The sequence below is a fragment of the Culex quinquefasciatus genome, chromosome 3, assembly GCF_015732765.1.
Source record: "Culex quinquefasciatus strain JHB chromosome 3, VPISU_Cqui_1.0_pri_paternal, whole genome shotgun sequence".
Taxonomy (NCBI): Eukaryota; Metazoa; Arthropoda; class Insecta; order Diptera; family Culicidae; genus Culex; species Culex quinquefasciatus.
The window spans coordinates 20,652,646-20,674,293 of record NC_051863.1 but is presented as its reverse complement, the minus strand read 5'-3'; the positions used below and the strand labels follow the sequence as shown (position 1 = coordinate 20,674,293).

Here is a 21,648-nt window from a genome sequence, read left to right as displayed (position 1 = left end):
TTTCGCTGATTTGTTACTATTTTATCCTTTAAATTTTATTGAATTTCTAACTTTTTTGCGACATTTTGCCCAGTTGAAAATATTTTTAAAGTTTTCATCGCACTTTTCAAAAACTTAATTTAAAATCAATAGGCAAAAATAATTCAATCTGTAACGAAATCTTCTAAATTTCATTCAAAATCTGAACAGAAAACAAACTAAATAATTAAATATTGTGAAAATTAAACAGGTGACTTTAAAGATAAAAAAAACTAAATAGAAAAAAAGTAATAAACATTAATTTAATGTTGAATTAGCCAAGCATGACTCTTTAAATTTCTTTTAAAATAATATGTTTCAAATCTCAAATTAAATAATGATTAAGTTGTTATTACGGCTAATGAAAATATTGCTAAATTAAATTAGTTTCCTAAATAAAATTGATAACATATTTTTTTGGAGTATCAAGTAAATAGTTATCTATTTTCTCAAAACATTTCTTTACTCTGATGAATTTAAATTTTTCAATCTATTTTTTGCTCCTCCGTTAAACTATTGACCGGAGGAAAAGAGAAAGACGACTTTTTTCACTGAATGTTACTTTTACAAGAAAGTGCGCTGACCACGGGGACGCGATGTCTTGTTTTTGCATGCTTATTTTCATTTCTTTTGTGTCGCTGTTTGTGTGCTTGGGTACGTGGTTATTATATATATAGGTAAAGGGATTTTATTAAATGATCATTATATTGCATTATTATATTTATTTGATTATATAACCACACTATACTTTACACTTAACACATTTTACAAAACACATATGAAACTGTAAACAGAAGCGTTTGGTACGGTATGTCCACGCATCCTTCCTCCCCGGTAGATTCTGTGAAATGTGATCCGTTCTCAGAATCCTCTCTGCGGTAAACACAACGTAGTAGGGCTGGCCGCTTTAATTTTTGCAATACATTTTCGGGTGTTCTCGGATGTACTGTAATTATTAATAATGACAAGAAAAGTGCTTGGGGCGTAATCTAATCACAAGACTTTCCAGCATGCTTTCATCGGACTGGCTGCGTTTGTGTTAGATTATATTAGATTAGATTGAATGTTACTTTTACAAGAAAGTTTGCTTTTAATTGATTTCTAAAAAAATCAATGATTAGAGGTGGGCAATAAAAGAGCGAGCCGCTCAAAGAGCCGGTTCACAAAAAAGAGCGAACGAACCATGGCTCACACATAAAAGAGACGCGGTTCTTTTTGAAACTCCGGTCTTTTGAATGAACCGTTTCAAGATGGAATGATTTTTAATTTTTTGCCTGTTTTGAAGTTTATAAATATCGTTGATTGAATTTCCAATAAATTGTACCAAGAAATTTGTTTTTTAGGATTGAAAATGTAATTTAATTTTTACATTTTCTCATAATATAATTTGTTTCATTTTAGCAGATATAAGCGCAATTTTGTAAAGTTAATAGCAATTTTCTTCAAAACTCTAGATTTGAGTTTGGGCGCTTTCCCTATCCAATGATTCGAACGTTTAGACCTATGGTTTAAAGTGAATCTTCTCGTTTATTTTATAAATAATGTCTAATAAAGTCTAAAAATAAAAAAAAAACATGAAAAATCACACCATTCTTTAAAATAGTCTTTCCAAAAACATTTATGAAAAAGAGCGAAAGAGCCGTTCAAAAGAGCGACTCATTTTAAGGAGCGAGTGAAAATGAGCGGCTCCTTAAAAAGAGCAATTTTGCCCACCTCTAAATGATATTTGAAAAAAATCTCTGCAATCTTTAAAAAAAAATATCACATTATACTTGTTCAATCAAATTTATCAAGTTTTAGTTGAAAAAGACATAATAACAAGTTAATAACAAGAAATTGCGAGAATATTTTTTTTTCTTTGACTGATTTTTGTTAACATCATTTAAGTTTTCGCAGTATTCACTTCCTAGTAAATGTTCTATCAATTTCATGTTAATGTAGGTTTTGATAACAATTTTTCAAATGGTTCATGCCACAATTTTCAATTGAAAACTAATAAAATTTACTTAAAGAGCAATTCCAGCTCAAATCAGGAATTTTTCTGGTACTTTTGTACCCAACCCTCTCCGATTTCAATGAAACTTTGTAGACATGTTATCCTAGGCCTATATAAGCCATTTTTGTATATATGGAGCCAATAATACTCGAAAATATCATTTGAGAAGAGCGTAAGATATTTAAATATTTTTGTATTTTGCTATTTTAAAATTACTTAAAATTACGTTGCATGTGTGTGTGCGTGTGTGTGCAACCAACCAAACGGGACCACGCGGTCGCTTCTTACAAATTGAGTTGTTTCCATGTATTTTAGATTTTAAATCCTATACATGCAAATAACTCGCATAGGCATTTGGTAGGTGTTAGCTCTGCCGAGCTTCGGTGACCCATTTCTACGCAGGCTAGCCGTGCGCGAGGTACTTCAGCTTGAATCGACAAGCCCCGCCCTGAAGAACTTTGCATCAATCGGATTCAAACGTTATTTAGCACTTCCGAGTCCTTGTCAAATGGACAATGACCCAGCACGTATATTAGGGTGGGTACGTTTTTCAAAAAGTTCTCGGATCAAGATTTAGTATGGTTCCCCTTGTAGGGCATGCCCATAGGGACTTTCATGCCAAATATCAGCTCATTTGGTTGTAAACTGGCTGCGCGCATCAGGGTTAAAGTTTACATGGGAATTACTATGGGAAATTGGAACTTTTTGTTCAAACGCTCCTACAGGTCTGGAAAAATCACGCGCCAACTTCTGGTATGGTCAGGCCTATGGGGAATGGTCTGGAGAACACTTTTCCCGAAGAGAGCATATGGTTTCGTTGTCCCTAGACCTGGCGCATCGGCAAACAATCCGATGTCTCCGGAATCAACGGTTTTCCCTCAAAAAGCATCAAATTTTCCTTAGCATGCTATGAAAGCTTGATGAACACCGCGACGCCATACGTCAGACAGCTGACACGTGGTTAAAATATTTGCAAAAAAAAATACAAATTTGCTATGCAAAGATTTTGAATTCGACTAAATAATGTCAGGATTACTCGAAATGATCATTTTCTACTTAAAAGAAGGTTTGCAATTAAATATTCCAGCCGTTTCTCACCCACGTGGTAGCTGCCTGACGTATGGCGTCGCGGTGTTCATCAAGCTTTCATAGCATGCTAAGGAAAATTTGATGCTTTTTGAGGGAAAACCGTTGATTCCGGAGACATCGGATTGTTTGCCGATGCGCCAGGTCTAGGGACAACGAAACCATATGCTCTCTTCGGGAAAAGTGTTCTCCTGACCATTCCCCATAGGCCTGACCATACCAGAAGTTGGCGCGTGATTTTCCCAGACCTGTAGGAGCGTTTGAACAAAAAGTTTCAATTTCCCATAGTAATTCCCATGTAAACTTTAACCCTGATGCGCGCAGCCAGTTTACAACCAAATGAGCTGATATTTGGCATGAAAGTCCCTATGGGCATGCCCTACAAGGGGAACCATACTAAAACTTTATCCGAGAACTTTTTGAAAAACGTACCCACCCTAACGTATATAGTTTGTAGTAGTAGTATTCCTAATTCTACCAATCCAAAGGACGGGGGATCGAACCCCGGTTCCAGCGACTTTGATGTTTCGTTCATGAAATTCATCTTTCCTGATCTTTCTCGTTTGGAGCAGATGGGAATCGAACCCAGGATCATTCGCTTACAAAGCGAACACCGTAACCAGTCAGTCACGGCTGCTCCATATTTCCAATTGGAAGTTTCTCACCCGAAAAGCATCATCATCCGTCAAACCGGCAGCGATTACATTCACTATTTCGTCACGTTTCCGGCGACTTCTCAAGCCGCCTGCATTTTGATCCGCTCAGAAATCGAGGCGCCAATCTCAGCAAACGTTACTTACTCCCGCCCCCTTCACTCACTACTCAACTTTTTCCTCAGCAATTTTCACAACTTTACAACAATAAAAACTTGGAAAATACACCCATTTTCTCTTGAAGGCCACCTCCTGTATCGGCAGAAATTTCTGACCAAAATGCAACAAATGGCTCCAAAAAACTCCGTTCGGTGACCGAGATTTCTCCTCAAAGTGTCACTTCTTCACAACACCAAAATCACATGAAAAAATATGTCTTAACTCTTGTACCACTCAAAACACTAAACTACCGAAAGAACTTCTCACGGAATTGTCCCGCCGGAAAGTCTAAAAATCGCGAACCGTAAAACGTCACGATGAAAAATTCAAAACGAGGAGAAACCAAGTCTGTCATATGGAAATTGCCAAAAAAAACACCAAAAAACCTATTTTTTCTACATTGTTATTTTTAAAACCGCTGGATCTTCCCAAGGATTGGACTTAGGGCAATGGTCAATATGGAGACTTTTATATAAAATTGTCTGGGGAATCGATTCCCACTATTGATTCTGAAAATTTTGACGTTTAAACCACTTTTCAAAAAATCATTTTTGGTAAATGATTTTTGTATATTTTTTTAGGAGAGACATACCATCCTGTATTTTTCGTGAGTCTTTTTGCAACATTTTAGGCTATTTTCTCAAAAATTTTGAGCGAAAAAAAATCGTGACATCACCATCAATTTTAACTTTTAAACTTAAAAACTGAAAAATCTCATAGAACTGGCGTGTATTTTTTTTTTTTTTTCAGTAAGCCCATCTAATTTCCTACAAATTTGTTTCTGACCTGTTTTTGATACTATGCAATGGCTTCGAGATACAGTAATTTTTAAATTTTTAAATACAAAAATATTTGAATACTTTACGCCTTTCTCAAATGTTATTTTCGAGTACTATTGGCTCCATATAGGCAAAAATGGCTTATATAGGCCTAAGATAACATGTCAACCAAGTTTCATTGAAATCGGAGAGTGTCGGGTACAAAAGTACCAGAAATGTTCCTGATTTGAGCTGGAATTGCTCTAAAAAGTCTTTTATGAATGAAATATTGATTATGTTATTATTTTAAAGAAATGAATTAAAAAAATGATAAATTTCACGGGATTTCACGGAAATCTTCAAATTTTACGAATTTCACGCTGTCCGCGAAATTGTGAAAATTCACTAACCCTACCCATTTCGTATGACTAGCCTTCAAAATTGTATGGAGACTTTTTGGAAAAAACTAATTATGCAAAATTTCTTCATTTGACATACCCGAGCAGACGAAAATAACTTGGGAATAACATTTTTTGATTGAAAATAATAGTTCAATAACATTTTATGTTATTAATAACAAGATTTGTTATTCGTCGTTATGAATTTTTTGTTATTGGATCGTTATTGTAATAACAGATCAATAACATTTTAGGTTATTCTGCGAACAAATCATTGTTATTATTTTTTGTTATTTTAACAACTAATCCCATCATGCCAATAACGGTTGGAGATATTCTTCCATAACATAAAATGTTATTCCAAAGTTGTTTTGGCCTTTAGTCAATATCATACCATTAACAAATTTTGTTATGATAACATAAACTGTTATTCGAGTTTTATGCAAAAATTGATTTTTCGGGAAGAATCCATAACAATTTCTGTTATTTTAACAGTATTTGTTATTGAAATGGCATGAATTTAGTTATTACCGTCTGTTTGGGTAGGGTCATGAGAAATGCGTGAAAATGAGAGAATATAGATATGTTTTTTCTCAATCTTAGAGAGCAACTCACTTTCTGAACTGAGAGAAAAGAAAAAAATGACAGTAGAGGGTTAAAATATTCGCCCTTTAATCTTCAAAAAAAAACTACCATTTTAAAATTATTGCTCCATGACAGTTTTTCTAATTAAATCACAAATAAGTTTATTTCACTTATACCGAAATCGCAACTCCACACTCCGCACACAATTTCCCCAAATAAATGGGCGAAAAACAGCAGCAAATGAGTTTTGCACCGATACGTGCCAAATTAGTTTCGCGCTGGTCGTCGTCTTCGTCGCCAAATTGGCCAAATTGCTGCCGCGCGGCGGTCCAGGACCGGTGTGAAAAATTTGTCTACCACGCTGCTCCCTGGTCGTCCTGGTCCATTTGCGATGATTGATTGCCTGCAGGACACGCGAAACGTTGAACCACTGCCCCCTCAGACTTTGGAGAGGAGAGCTTGTCTTGTAAATCACAGATAACCGAACATGTTTTGGGAGTATTGAATCGGTTTTGTTTTCATACGGCAGTGGCGCCACATCTGTCAAATGCGGCTTAGCTTCGAACTACATATATTGTGAAAAAAAAGTGAGTGTTACGTCTATTTGTCGCCAACCACCGACTGAACCACCAATCTGTGTCAGGATGACTAACCGTGATGAAAGGTTCCCCTCCCATGGGTTGTCCGCGGAGAGGGGTCGTTCATAGGTTGGATGAGTCTGAAGATTTGCCAGACCTTTGGCACGTTGGAGGTTAAGACTGCTTGGATTGACTTGTTGAGTTGAATGTTTAGGTGAAATTTGAACAAAATAAAATTTCATTAAAATTCGTTTTTTATAACTTTTGTGGTGAATTTTAAATTAAGTAAAATTGTAACATGAATTGCTAAAGGTTACAAGGGAGAAATGGTCCACCACGGATGGTTGCAGAATGCGGCACAGTCCGTGTGAGAGCGCACAGCATAGATTAAAATGTTGTTTAATTTTAGAAGAGCAAAAAAAAAGCCGCAGTTCAGCCGTGAAAGTGTCATCTTGGTTCATCCTTCGAGCCACTTTTCCGTCAACGGTCGTATTTATATACATCGGTGTGAGAGCGGGTGGATGACGATGAAGACTGCTGCGGGGCTGCCAAACCGCCTCTTAATACTAACTGGCCTGACATTCTTTGACTCCCGTCCCGTCGCTCTCGTATACCGGCCCCGAATGATGGATCGTGTGCCGGTTGAAACCGACCACAAATTAAACAATTTAATCGCCATGGTGTTGTCAGGCAAATTTTGGGACCAATTTTCGAAACGATTCACTCAGAGAGGGCGAGATTTGTAACGATTACGTGCTAAATTATTGGACATTGATTTTGTTTTGATAGGTTAATTAAACAAATATATTATATTTTAATTGAAGATTTAAAAAAAAATTAAAAAGGGAAATTTCAATTTTAACCCAATCCACAACGCAACAAAGAACGCAATCCACAGTAATTGGGAAAACACAGACCATCGAGGAGGAGGATTTCCCCGTGGCCACATCATCCAGAGCCAAACGCTTAATCCCGTTTTCTGGATGGTCTGCCCGGCTGTACAAAGCCCTGGTCGGTTTTATGTCAACCATTTATTTCCGCCAACACACAACATATACACAACACAGCACGGCGGCGTGCATTCCCATCAAAGTTGAACGCACGCAGAATGCTCTTCTTCTGTCGTATAATGCAGCGATGCGACTCTATGCGTTCCGAATTTAGAGCTGTGTGCTGGGCTGGTTTTGTTATTTTCGAGAACGCGGTGCGACGTTTCTTGACGGAAATCAAAAAAATAAAATGATTTAATGCAATCAAAATTTACCATCTACAACCCAAACACGCCTTTAAAAGATCTTAAAAATTCGTCAAAAGCAGGGCTGCGGAGTTGGGTCAAATTTCAAGCGACTCCGACTCCGACTTTCTAGGATTAGCCGACTCCGACTCCGACTCCAACTCCGGTCCACCAACTCTAGCCGACTCCGACTCCAGCTTTCAAAAAATGGTTGGCTCCGACTCCGACTCCGACTCCACATATTTTTTAAATATTTCAAAAGTTAGTTTAGTATTATTTCGAAATTATTGATAAAAAGGATTATTTAAAAACTCTTTATGTGGAAAAAAACGGAAAAAAGTTTCTAGTTTTACAAGTTTTAGACGTTATTGAAACGTCAGTTTTGAAGGCATTTTCAGAAAAACAGTTTGGTAAGTAAACTTGGATTTATTTACTTAACCTCAAATTGTTATTTTTTTAATGGTCATTAAAAGGAAGCTGGCCTTAATGATTGATTTAACAAATAATTTCAATTTGCTCACTTTTAAGTTGACAATTATAAGAAGCACAGTGACTATCATAGTCACCTTGTATTTTTAGATAACAATTTTAAACGAAACTATTTTTTAAAGCTCCATTGAAATTTTTAAGACGTACATGGACATCACGCCAAGGCTGATGAAGTTTATTATCACAAATTAATGTATCTAAAAAAACTTCGTGGTAAGAGCGCTTAAGGGGACCTTTTCAAATATCCGTGACCTAGAAAATATTTTACCTCGGAATTTTGGATTTATTTGAATTTTTATTTTTTTTTATATACTTAGAAGGAGGCGCGTGATACTTCTTGCATCTTCACCTAAAACGAAGCTTTATGAATGGTCGTGCGCCTCCATGAAAATATATGAAAAACTTAGAATTGGATAAAAACAAAATCCACAGGAAAAATATTTTCTACGTCACGGATATTTTCAAATCTTGAAATCCTGTCCTATCCTGAAATCTTGAGATTTGTTCAACGATAATTTGCAACAATATCAAAATAGTTTACCTAAGGATCAACATTCTCAGACACTTTTAATTTTTTGTACAAAGTTATAAACAAAATGCGCATGTTGATTTCCAAGTAATAGATTGTTAGAATCGTTGAATATTTGTTGGAAGAGTTATCCTGTCAGTGATTTTTTTTTCGATTTCCATAAATATTGATTATTATTTAAAATATTTTATGTACCTCGTAACTTTTTTCCTGAACATTGATTTACTTAAAATCACCAAGACATTCACTATCGGGGTATAAGATGACTGTGTGTGTACTTTTTTCAGAAAGAACTAGATTAATTTTGTCAAATTTGAGTTTAAAGGGTTTATAAATATTGGCAAAAGGAGGCTGTCAAAAATCAATTAAATATTTCTGACTACAAAACCAATATTTTTTATTTTGTGTTATGATGATACTACATACTTGGGTAAGAGCTGATTAACAGGTTATCGTTTAGTGATCTCTAAAAAAAATTAAAAATGCAACGTAGCGCATGCAACTTGAAAAAAATTAAAAATATAATAAGTTTTGTAAATTAATCTGTTTTATAGCAAATACTAAAAAAATAAAAGTAAACATAATTTTTGTTAAATTAAAGATAACTCCGACTCCGGATAATCAGAAATTTTCGGCTCCGATTCCAACTCAGACTCCAGCTAATAAAATTTAGCCGACTACGGCTCCGACTCCGACTCCAGCTGTTCGAGTTTTTACGACTCCGACTCCGACTCCAGGCTTCCCAAAAAGACCGAACTCCACCGACTCCGGCTCCGACTCCGCATCCGACTCCACAGCCCTGGCCAAAAGTTCATTTTCAACCAACCCAATCCTTAACCAAACATATGAGAAGTTCCCCTAGATTATTTTGTTTTTCTGAAAAATTCTGGTTGTTTTTTAATCTAATATTTAGAATTTGTAAAATCAACATAAAATTATTGCAGAAAAAAAACAACCAAAAATCAATATTTTGACCCTTTAGTTCAATTCTGAAGGCAGAGATATAGTTGCACTTTTCTCTTGAAAATCATACATTTTTAAATGAAGATATCTAGATTTTTTTATCTACAATTTAACCCGCTACTGCCTAATATTTTTTTTGAAAATTTCTATTTTTCTCGTGTTCAGGAGATCATTTTGAGCAACTTTTGTTCTACGAAAAACTTTACTTCTCTTGTTATATGTTTTTCTTGTTTTATTTTTAGTAGTTTAATTTTCATTTATCTTGCTTAGTTAATGTTTGTTTTTGGGAGTATTTTGCCAATTCAACCACATTACATAATTACATTTTGCCTATCTCTTTTTTTCCATGTTTTTACAGTCACTTCTTTAATTTTTTGCTCGTTTTTCACATTTTCTGCTATAGAATGGCACCATCATCATTTAAATTGTAAAAAAATGCCTAGAGGCATAATCTGGGACACTACAAAACCATATTTTCCAACTGGTAAGGTTTTTCTTAAGATTATTATTTTTATAACATGTTCTGGGGTACCGTAAAACGGGGTGACTTTGATAGCCGGGGTGACTTTGATAGGTTTGCTATTTTTCCTCAAAATGAAGAGTACAATTAAAATACGTAAGGAATGGTTCAGAAACATACTGACCGTGGTAGAGAAGTGTTCAAAGTACCTCATGAAGAACTTTTCATAAATTTTTGAAAAGTTTATAAAGTTAGTTAACTATAGTTAAGAAAATGTGGATGAAAGTCATTATTTCAAACTTCTCAAAGTGTCATGATTTTCTCAATGAACATGATTTTTAATCGGAAAACGGAATGCATTTTCGGATTCTTTGGGCAATTTTCCACTAGGAGAAGGTTAAATAAGTTTGTAAATAATAAATAATATGTGTTTTTGAAACACAATTAAAAAAAATCTCCAAATTTATAGGCAAATTCAGTTAAACAAATTTCATGTAAAATGTGAAAACTAGTGATTCGTGCTTCGAATTCAGTTTAAAATGCAATATAAATCGATAATTTTATAAACAAAACTATTTTTAACAAATTTCAGGCAAAATTCCGACTTTTTAACAATTTTACCTAAAATTTATATGTATTTTGTTAAAAAGCTTATAAACTTAGTTAACTTAATATAAACATTGATTTTTTTCTTACAAACTATATCAGCAACTTTAGTGATGAAGTTTGAACATCTTAAATATGATTTTAACAAGAAAAACTATGACTATCAAAGTCACCCCGGAATTAAAACCAAGAATTTTTAACGTAACTTTTTTTCTAAACACTATTGAAAAAACTTTTTTTCCAAAATAGGGCATGGACTTTGTGTGGCCTACCCCAGTACATGTTTTAAAAATAATAATCTTGAGAAAAACCTTACCTGTTGGAAAATATTCAAAAAACAAATTGAAATCCTATCAAAGTCACCCCGGTTTACGGTATTCCACACAAAGTCCATGTACTATTTTTGAAAAAAAAAGTTTTTGCCTTCCTCACCTCAATGAGGAAAGGCTATAAAATCACTCGAAAAATGAACTACTTTATTTGACCTCGTAGACCCACCTTCAGGTATACCTATCAACTCGGAATCAAATTCTGAACAAGTCCGTGTCTGTAAGTCCGTGCACCGAAAAATATGCACACGATTATCTCCGGATTGACTGAACCGATTTGGACCGTGTTGGTCTCATTCGATCCGTCTTGGGGTCCCACAAGACCCTAGTTAATATTATGAAGTTTAGTAAAGTACTTCAAAAGTTATGCTAAAAAACGAATTAAGCTAAACTTCTGAAGATTGTAAAAAGGGTGGCTTTTGGAAGAAACCCCGTGATGCTATATATTGTTAGAAAGGTATTTGAGAGACCTTTCCAACGCATTCAAAAGATTGATGATCTGACAACCCAATCAAAAGTTATGAGCACTTAAGTGATATTTATACACATTTTTCAGGCCGGATCTCAAATATTTTAATGAATAAATTGTCCGGATCTATCATGCGACCCATCGTTGGATAGGTAATCAAAAGACCTTTCCGAGCCCAAAAGACTGAAGATCTGACAACCCTATCAAAAGTTATGAATACTTTAGTGTTTTCAATACACTTTTTTGATGCTGGATCTCCGATATTTTAATAAAACGAAGTGTTATTTATTCACTTTTTTGAAGCTGTGTACTGTTTTCACTTTTATGAATGCAAGGAAGGCACCAACCACCTAAAGGTGGATTAAGTAACGTTTTTCAATAGTGTTTAGAAAAATAGCTACGTTAAAAATTCGTAGTTTGAATTCCGGAGTGACTTTGATAGTTATAATTTCTCTTGTAAAAATCAGATTTAAGGTGTTCATATTTCATTTCTACGTCAAATGTACCATCACTAAGGTTGCTGATATAGTTTTGAAGAAAAAATATTAGAGCAGTTCTCTAGGATTTCGGTCATTCGATTTTTTTTGTATTTTTTAATCCGACTGAAACTTTTTTGGTGCCTTCGGTATGCCCAAAGAAGCCATTTTGCATCATTAGTTTGCCCATATAATTTTCCATACAAATTCGGCAGCTGTCCATACAAAAATGATGTATGAAAATTCAAAAATCAGTATCTTTTGAAGGAATTTTTTGATCGATTTGGTGTCTTCGGCAAAGTTGTAGGTATGGATACGGACTACACTGGAAAAAAATAATACACGGTAAAAAAAATTTGGTGATTTTTTATTTAACTTTTATCACTAAAACTTGATTTACAAAAAAACACTATTTTTATTTTTTTATTTTTGATATGTTTTAGAAGGCATAAAATGCCAACTTTTCAGAAATTTCAGGTTGTGCAAAATCACTGACCGAGTTATGAATTTTAATCAATACTGATTTTTCAAAAAATCGAAATTTTGGTCGTAAATTTTTCAACTTCATTTTCGATGTAAAATCAAATTTGCAATCAAAAGTACTTTACTGAAATTTTGATAAAGTGCACCGTTTTCAAGTTATAGCCATATTTAAGTGACTTTTTGAAAATAGTCGCAGTTTTTCATTTTTAAATTAGTGCACATGTTTGCCCAGTTTTGAAAAAATATTTTGAAAAGCTGAGAAAATTCTCTATATTTTGCTTATTTGGACTTTGTTGATACGACCTTTAGTTGCTGAGATATTGCAATGCAAAGGTTTAAAAACAGGAAAATTGATGTTTTCTAAGTTTCAACCAAACAACCCACCATTTTCTATCGTCAATATCTCAGCAACTAATGGTCCGATTTTCAATGTTAATATATGAAACATTTGTGAAATTTTCCGATCTCTTCGAAAAAAATATTTTTGGAATTTTCAAATCAAGACTAACATTTCACAAAGGCCAAACATTCAATATTACGCTCTTTTAAAATGTTTGTCTTGATTTGAAAATTCCAAAATATTTTTTCGAAAAGATCGGAAAATTTCACAATTGTTTCATATATTAACATTGAAAATCGGACCATTAGTTGCTGAGATATTGACGATAGAAAATGGTGGGTTGTTTGGGTGAAACTTAGAAAACATCAATTTTCCTGTTTTTAAACCTTTGCATTGCAATATCTCAGCAACTAAAGGTCGTATCAACATAGTCCGAATAAGCAAAATATAGAGAATTTTCTCAGCTTTTCAAAAATATTTTTTCAAAACTGGGCAAACATGTGCACTAATTTAAAAATGAAAACTGCGACTATTTTCAAAAAGTCACTTAAATATGGCTATAACTTGAAAACGGTGCACTTTATCAAAATTTCAGTAAGTACTTTTGATTGCAAATTTGATTTTACATCGAAAAATGAAGTTGAAAATTTTACGACCAAAATTTCGATTTTTGAAAAATCAGTATTGATTAAAAATTCATAACTCGGTCAGTGATTTTTGCACAACCTGGAAATTTCTGAAAAGTTGGCATTTTATGTCTTCTAAAACATATCAAAAATAAAAAAATTAAAAATAGTGTTTTTGTAAATCAAGTTTTAGTGATAAAGTTTAATAAAAAATCACCAAATTTTTTTACCGTGTATTATTTTTTCCAGTGTAGTCCGTATCCATACCTACAACTTTGCCGAAGACACCAAATCGATCAAAATTCCTTCAAAAGATACAGATTTTGAATTTTCATACATCATTTTTGTATGGACAGCTGCCGAATTTGTATGGAAAATTATATGGACAAACTAATGATGCAAAATGGCTTCTTTGGGCATACCGAAGGCACCAAAAAAGTTTCAGCCGGATTAAAAAATACAAAAATTAAAATTGAAGAAAAAAGACCGATTTCGTAGAGAATTGCTCATTACTGTTTGTATTTAGTTATTTATGTTTAAAAGCTTTTTAACAAAATACATATAAACTTTAGGTAAAATTGTAAAATAGTTTTTCCTGAAATTCGTTAAAACTAGTTTTGTTTTTAAAATTATGGATTTATATTGCATTTTAAACTGATTTCGAAGCACGAATCACAAGTATTCACATTTTACATAAAATTTGTTTAACTAACATTGCCTATACATTTGAAGATTATTTTTACCTGTGTTTCAAAATAGTAGTTTATGCAACAAGTTGCAAAAAGAGGATTTTTTCAGCACGAGTCGTATATTTATCCAACGAGGTTCACCGAGTTGGATAAATACGAAGAGTGCTGAAAAAATCAAGTTTTGCAACGAGTTCCATACAAAATTTTTTGCAATTCCAAAAAAAACACACACTGAGTGAAATTTTATGTCAAATTTTCATGTATTTTATCAATAAATCGTTTAAATCAAAAAAATGTTGAAAAGTGTTACTTTTCGAAACAAGTGCTGAAAAGTTCAACTTTTCAGCACCCATTTGAGTACTGAAAAGTAGCACTTTTCAGCATTAATTTTGAAAAGTGTTGCTATTCGATTCTGTTATTTTTGGTACAGAAAAGTAGGCTATTTCGTCGTTCAAGAATGACAGGAAAAGTAAGTAGTTTCACGACGGAATTGCAAAAACATATATTATTTATTATTTACAAACTTATTTTGCCTTCCCTTAGTGGAAAATTGTCCAAAGAATCCGAAAATGCATTCCAAAATCATGTTCATTGAGAGAATCATGACACTTTGAGAAGTTTAAAATAGTGACTTTCATCAACATTTTCATAACTATAGTCACATTTTAAACTTTTCAAAATTTTATGAAAAGTTCTTCTTCAGGTACATTGAACTTTTCTCTACCACGGTCAGTATGATTATAAACCATTCCGTACGTATTTTAATTGTACTCTTCAAATCGCAAACCTATCAAAGTCACCCCGTTTTACGGTATCGAAAAATGATGAATATTCATTAACATGATTCTGAGATATGAATTCTAAAATAAGTGTTTTTTTGTATATTAATCGAACATGCATGGTGCTTTATGTTCAGTTTATGTACCTAAATCCGGTAATTTGTTTTTCAAAAAAAAGATATCTCAAAATCCTGTTAACATATATTTATCATTTTTGAATATGTTTCGTAAAACATTCTGAAATATCACAGATTTTTTCAACTCTTTGGTCCCGAGACCTTCAAAAAAGCAAACAATGCAAGGATCATTTTATCTGTAAGTAAATGTTTTCAAAATGTCTTAGTATTTTCCACTGAAAGCTCAACATGTCACCTTTCTTTTGCAAGTGGCGAGCTAAAATTGGTTCAGCCGTTCTCCGGAGATATAAAAAATGTGGATTCTGCGAAAATCTTCAAAAAGCGATGTTTTGGGGCACTCTATTTCGGATAGGGCCACCCTAATCGCCATACAATTAAATACGTGTCTAATTGTTTTAGCCAAGTGTTTCAAAGTGTCTGTTTTCTAACATATCAGACAATCGCCAGATAAGAGATAAACTTCGAGACGATAACAGTGCTTTCGTCGCATTCCCATTGTAATCATGGCTTGGTTTTCTAAATCGCATCCACAATCCACGTCAATCGGTAATCGAAGGCCACTCCCATCCGAACCGTTCCCAATTAGTGCCCGGGTGCGAATGGAAAAATTCAACATCAGCGGAATTTGTTTGGCGCCCTCACTCGAGAAATGACTTTGCAATTAGTGCTGTGCTGTCCTGCTCTGGTTGACATTATACCAGGAGTATGCTCTAGATTTGACACTTTTTTTTTCTCCATGTCTTCACAAGCAAGCTTCGCTGACAGTGATACTATCACGTGCAGAAGCCTTCACGGGGACGCTTATCTGTGGATATCTAGTGTGGTGACCGTCAAAGTAGGTCATGCCGTCTAATCTACGACCAAAATCTGTCGACTTTCCAGATTACCGCGTGATTGTAGCAAGGAGGGGTTTGACAGTTGTTGGCGCAGCCAAGATGGCGGCGACGGCGACGGTTTTTCACGTGATGTCACTGTCAAATCAAACGTGTAAAGTTATGATTTATTACGAAACGAGCCGAATTTGGTTTATTTTTATGTTTTACACAATACACACAAGTCAAGAAGCTTCTTCTCTGCCTTATCTTGTGCGGTCGGAAGAATTCCCAGGCTCGTGCAAAGTTTTTGACAGTCACTCGACTCGTGCTTTAAAAAGCGCTGATCAGAATCTGTTGAACCTGAATATTGTTTGAAATGCGAATGTGCCCTTCTCAAATGTTGGCCTAGACTCGCTTATCTGCTCTGTGGCGTCGACGCCGAAGGGAATCGCTGAGCTGTATCAGTGAGCTTCTCATATGATGCTCGTGGGACGCCATCATTATCAGCGTTTTGGTTTTGGTGTGTCTGCGCTGTCGTGGTTTCAGCAGATTCAGAGCGCGTTGCGTTGAGTTGTACTGTATGGTAATTCATCACCACACCAGAGTGTGTGATAAGGGAATTGACCCTCGTGATGATGTTGGAAGAAGCAAAGCATTGCGACATCAGCCGGTGGGGAGGCCGTGTCAGAGTAGGCTGCGAGCGTCACACCACGTACGTACGCCACGTGGTATGTGCCAAGCGTCACTTGGGTTGGCGCGTCAAAAAGGAAGACCTAAGCAACCAGATGAGCTAAACCACTTTAAGTCAAGATTTTGCCTTAAAAGTGGACGAGGCGCGCGCGTCGACGCTGTCGACGCGTTTGACTATTTTTAGCAAATTGAGAACAAACAAGTCACATTGAAAATAGAAGAAAACTAAACGACGACGACGACGACGACGAAGACGACGCCGATTGTCTTTGGCTTGGGTTGAATTTTTGGCTCGAGCAAGAAGGAGTGTTACACGCACTTTTTGGCTTGCATCCATCGGGCAAGAGCAATGCACCGTTGGTCGGACGGACTCCTTGGACGACGATGCGCACGGATTAAGAGGAAAACAACATGCCCTCCGGTCTTCGTTTGCTGCACTCGTGACGATCGGAAGGTTTGGTTTCTGAATGTTTGGCCTATATCCAAGTGTGCATCGCGAATCAGTCAAAATTGAACGATTTTATTTCAATTCCTTATTTTCAATTCCTTAGAATTTAAATTCTGATTCCCGAAAATAATCTCAGATGACTGCCACACCAAAAAAAAGTGATCCAACTGCGTGTAAAAGGCCTGGGTGTAACATAAGTTTTGCATTATTTTATTAAATTCTGAGCAATTTCAGCTTAAATCAGGAATTTTTCTAGTACTTTTGTACCCGACCCTCTCCGAATTCAATGAAACTTTGTAGACATGTTATCCTAGTCCTATATGAGCCATTATTGTGTATATGGAGTCAATAGTACTCGAAAATAACATTTGAAGAGGGCGTAAGGTATTTAAATATTTTTGCATTTTGTAATTTAAAAATTAAAAAAGCCGTTGCGTCGTATCAAAAGTGGTCAAAGACAAACTTGTAGGAAATTGGACGAGCTTTCTGAAAAAAAATACACTGAAATAAAAATACACGCCACATCAATGAGATATTTCAATTTTTAAGTCTTAAACTTAAATTTAAAGGTGATGTCACGATTTTTTTCGTTCAAAATTTTTGAGGAAATAGCCTAAAATGTTACCAAAAGACTGACGTAAATGCAGGATGGTATGTCTCTCCTAAAAAAATACAAAAATCATTTACTAAAACTGTTTTTTTGAAAAGTGGTCTAAACGTCAAAATTTTTAAAAACCAGTAGTGGGGATCGATTCTCCAGACAATTTTACATAAAAGTCTCCATATTGACCATTGTCCTATGTCCAATCCTTGGGAAGATACAGCGGCTTAAAAAAAATGTTGAAAAAACGGTTTTTTGGTGGGTTTTGGCAATTTCTATATGACAGACTTGGTTTTTGCAATCCCACCAAAAAACCTGTTTTTTCAACATTTTTATTTTTAAAACCGCTGTATCTTCCAAAGGACAATGGTCAATATGGAGACTTTTATGTAAAATTGTCTGGAGAATCGATCCCCACTACTGGTTTTTAAAAATTTTGACGTTTAGACCACTTTTCAAAAAAACAGTTTTAGTAAATGATTTTTGTATTTTTTTAGGAGAGACATACCGTCTTGCATTTTTCGTGAGTCTTTTTGTTACATCTTAGGCTATTTCCTCAAAAAAATTTAACAAAAAATATCGTGACATCACCTTTAAATTTAAGTTTTAGACTTAAAAATCAAAAAATCTTATAGATGTGGCGTGTATTTTTGTTTCAGTGTATTTTTTCAGAAAGCTCGTCCAATTTCCTACAAGTTTGTCTTTGACCACTTTTTGATACGACGCAACGGCTTCGAGATACAGTAATTTTTAAATTACAAAATACAAAAATATTTAAATATCTTACGCCCTTCTCAAATGTTATTTTCGAGTACTATTGGCTCCATATATACAAATATGGCTTATATAAGCCCAGGATAACATGTCTACAAAGTTTCATTGAAATCGGAGAGGGTCGGGTACAAAAGTACCAGAAAAATTCCTGATTTGAGCTGGAATTGCTCTTCTATGTAATATTACACCTAGAAATATGTAGCCCATCAGTATGGGAAACCTACTTGACCGAAATTTCAACCTCATATACACAGTAAAAAATTCATGGTAATATTACACTTGGCAAGGGGTACATCTTTTATGTCAGAAAAATATGTAATTTTACCTCCGAAAATGTGTAATTTTACCACTTTTCTGGTGGAATGACACTTTTTTAGAATAAATTAAAATAAAATTACATCATAAAAGAAGTAATATTCAATCTTCCAAATTGCACAATGTTTTAACGTGTATGTGTTTATCCTTTCAATTCTTCATTAGACTGATGGCCGAGCGGGCTAAGGCGCCAGTTTTTTAATTGTTGTATTTTTTAATCCGGCTGAAAATTTTTTGGTACTTTCGGTATGCCCAAAGAAATCATTTTGTATCGTTAGTTTGTCCATATAATTTTCCATTCAAATTTGGCAGCTGTCCATACAAAAATGCTGCATGAAAACTCAAAAATCTGTATCTTTTGAAGGAATTTTTTGATCGATTTGGTGTCTTCGGCAAAGTTGTTGGTGTAGATACGGACTTGATACGGACTACACTGGAAAAAATGCTACACGGTAAAATAAATTTTGGTGATTTTTTATTTAACTTTTTGTCACTAAAATTTGATTTGCAAAAAAACAACACTATTTTTATTTTTTGATATGTTTTAGAGGACATCAAATGCCAACTTCTCAAAAATTTACAAGTTGTGCAAAAAATCTTTGACCGGGTTATGCATTTTTGAATCAACACAGATTTTTTCAAAAAATCGGAGTATTGTTCGTCAAAATTTGTCCACTTCATTTTTCGATGTAAAATCAAATTTGCAATCAAAAAGTACTTAGTGAAATTTTGTTAAAGTGCACCGTTTTCATGTAAAATACATTTTTAGGTGACTTTTTTGAAAATAGTCGCAGTTTTTCATTATTTTTTTAATTAGTGCACATGTTTGCCCACTTTTGAATTTTTTTTTGAAAAGCTGAGAAAATTCTCTGTATTTTGCTTTTTAGAACTTTGTTGATACGGCCCTTACTTGCTGAGATACTGCCATGCAAAGGTTTAAAAACATGAAAATTGATGTTTCCTAAGTCTCACCCAAAACCCACAATTTTCTAATGTCAATATCTCAGCAACTAATGGTCCGATTTTCAATGTTTTTAAATCCAAGACTAACATTTTAAAAGGGCGTAATATTGAATGTTTGGCCCTTTTGAAATGTAAGCCTTGATTTAAAAAAAATTAAAAATATTTTTTTGCAAAATATCGGAAAATTTTACGAATGTGTCATATTTCAACATTGTAAATCGAAGTGAGCTCAGATTAGTAGAGAAGAATAAAAAAATAATCAGGTTAGCTGGTTATGTCACACACATGACCAGCGTGACAAAGAAAAAAAGAAAGTTTCAGAAAAAATCAAACTGTGCCTTTTTATGATTATCGAACTGCCAAATTTCCAAATCAGAACTTTGTGGAAATCACAAACTTCCCCTTTATTTGTACCATCTGACTAGTTCGCCAAGCAAACAAACACGACAAGAAAAATCTGAATCAATTGCTCACCACTGTGTGCACGCACACGCACACAGACACACGCTAACACATTCACATCCATTCCGACGCGGGGACTAAATAAACTGTGTCTTGAATTTATGGCATTGTTTGATAAATTTATCGCACCTCGGAATTGAAACCGAGAAGACCTCGCACGCCGCTATGCTGCTACACTTCTCGGGTTTTTGTTATTGTTGGTTCGTTGATGGTGAATTCTTGGTAAACGACGACCAGTAGCGGCCATTTTGGGGGTGTCATAAACGGAGTTTTGAATTTGAGCCATTTTGACATTAGTGTTACCTTTTGCATTATTTACATTGATGTAAACAATTTAAAAGGCGACCAGCGTTTACGACAATCTTGAATTCCAAGATTTGTATTGCGACACGTAGTCACACCTTCCCAGTGGCGCGTGCGGCGATAACCACTACACCAATAAGTCTTAATTGTTTGGTTGTGATTATATCACAAGCAGTATTACAGCTAGACTTGTGGCGTTGGATGCCAGCATCCGCTCGTGATGGCGAACACATGGCGTTAGCAAATGCAACATGAATGAAAATCGGCGGAAATGTTTCAATTTTCGCTAAGAAACGCTGACCGCCTGTCAAAATGGCGAGATGTCACTCAGTCGCATCTCTCAATCATCGGTGACCTACAAAAGCCGCGCGCACGTTCTACAACAACCTTGGCCTCAATAGCTCATATCTCTCTGAGCAACGTCTCCTGATCGTAACTCCCAGTCAGTGCCTACTGCTGCCAGCGTGACGTCCCGCCAGCAGAATCTAACCTCTATAGCAGGCCGTGGCTCCCGTGGACCATCGTGTTACGCAACCGCCATAGGGTTTGTACAGAAAAAAAGCATACACGAACGAACCGCATGTTGACGTCTTTGCAGTGAATCTTAATTGTTTACACAACAGACAATGATATGTGGTTCTGTTCCTTCCCGTGGCCATCGCACGGCGCATACTGCGATTGCTCAATTCGTTAGCTGGCGTGAGCGCGGCCATGATTGACTATCAACGACAACGGCGATGACCGGCTACTTCGATCAAAAATCTCGACTCTCGATGCTACCAACTTGAACTAGAAAAAAAAGTTATAACAATAGCCCGCATGTTGTCGACTCTCTGTGTATGTGTGTGTGTGTGTATTGCGCCATGTCTTCCCTCAATCTAATAATTCTTCTCCGCCCGCACCTCGCGTTGCGTCCCACCATCGGCGGCGTACAGCTTCGCCTTCACATGACTTTGTCAATTTCGTTTTGACGCTTCTGTTGCCGTTGTTTCAACCTCATAGACCACATCCGGCCTCACCAACGTAACAGCCCCGGCCCTAACACGATTATTGATTCAATATTCCATACATTACAGCGCACCACTTACCTCAGAACCCTGCGTAACGCTTCCGTGACGTGTACTCCGTAACACAATAGCCCTAAACGTCAAACAAACGAATTCACGACGAACCGCGACAAGTGGCGAAACCGGACAACCGAAAGCTAGCTCCCGTTAATTGAGCGAGAATCAAGCCCAAACAAATCGCAGCCCTAATCTAAAATGGCCGCTCCTCGCTCGGGGAGCAGGGATTAACGTCCGATACTGAAGCTGCGGGGGAAAATATAGTTTAACAACACACAAAACACACGCCGAGGCGCGTCACCGGGTCCGAACACCGCGCAGCGTCGCGTCGAAAAGAATCCGAATGACAACGACGCCCCCGCCGAGTCGAGTC

At 35.5% G+C, this 21,648-nt stretch overlaps 1 protein-coding gene across 2 annotated transcripts in view; it reads right to left on the bottom strand.

Moving 5' to 3' along the window:
• Nucleotides 1-21,648, bottom strand: part of LOC6033056 (homeobox protein 5) — an 89,921-nt gene that overhangs the window by 50,675 nt on the left and 17,598 nt on the right. Inside the window, exon 1 of one of the 2 annotated variants that reach the window (XM_038265045.1) lies at nucleotides 21,300-21,598. The exons of the other annotated variant lie outside the window; for it this stretch is intronic. The gene's annotated coding sequence lies outside the window, so the exon portion shown is untranslated. Of the gene's footprint in view, nucleotides 1-21,299; nucleotides 21,599-21,648 lie in introns of those variants that run through there. 2 annotated transcript variants of the gene reach the window in all.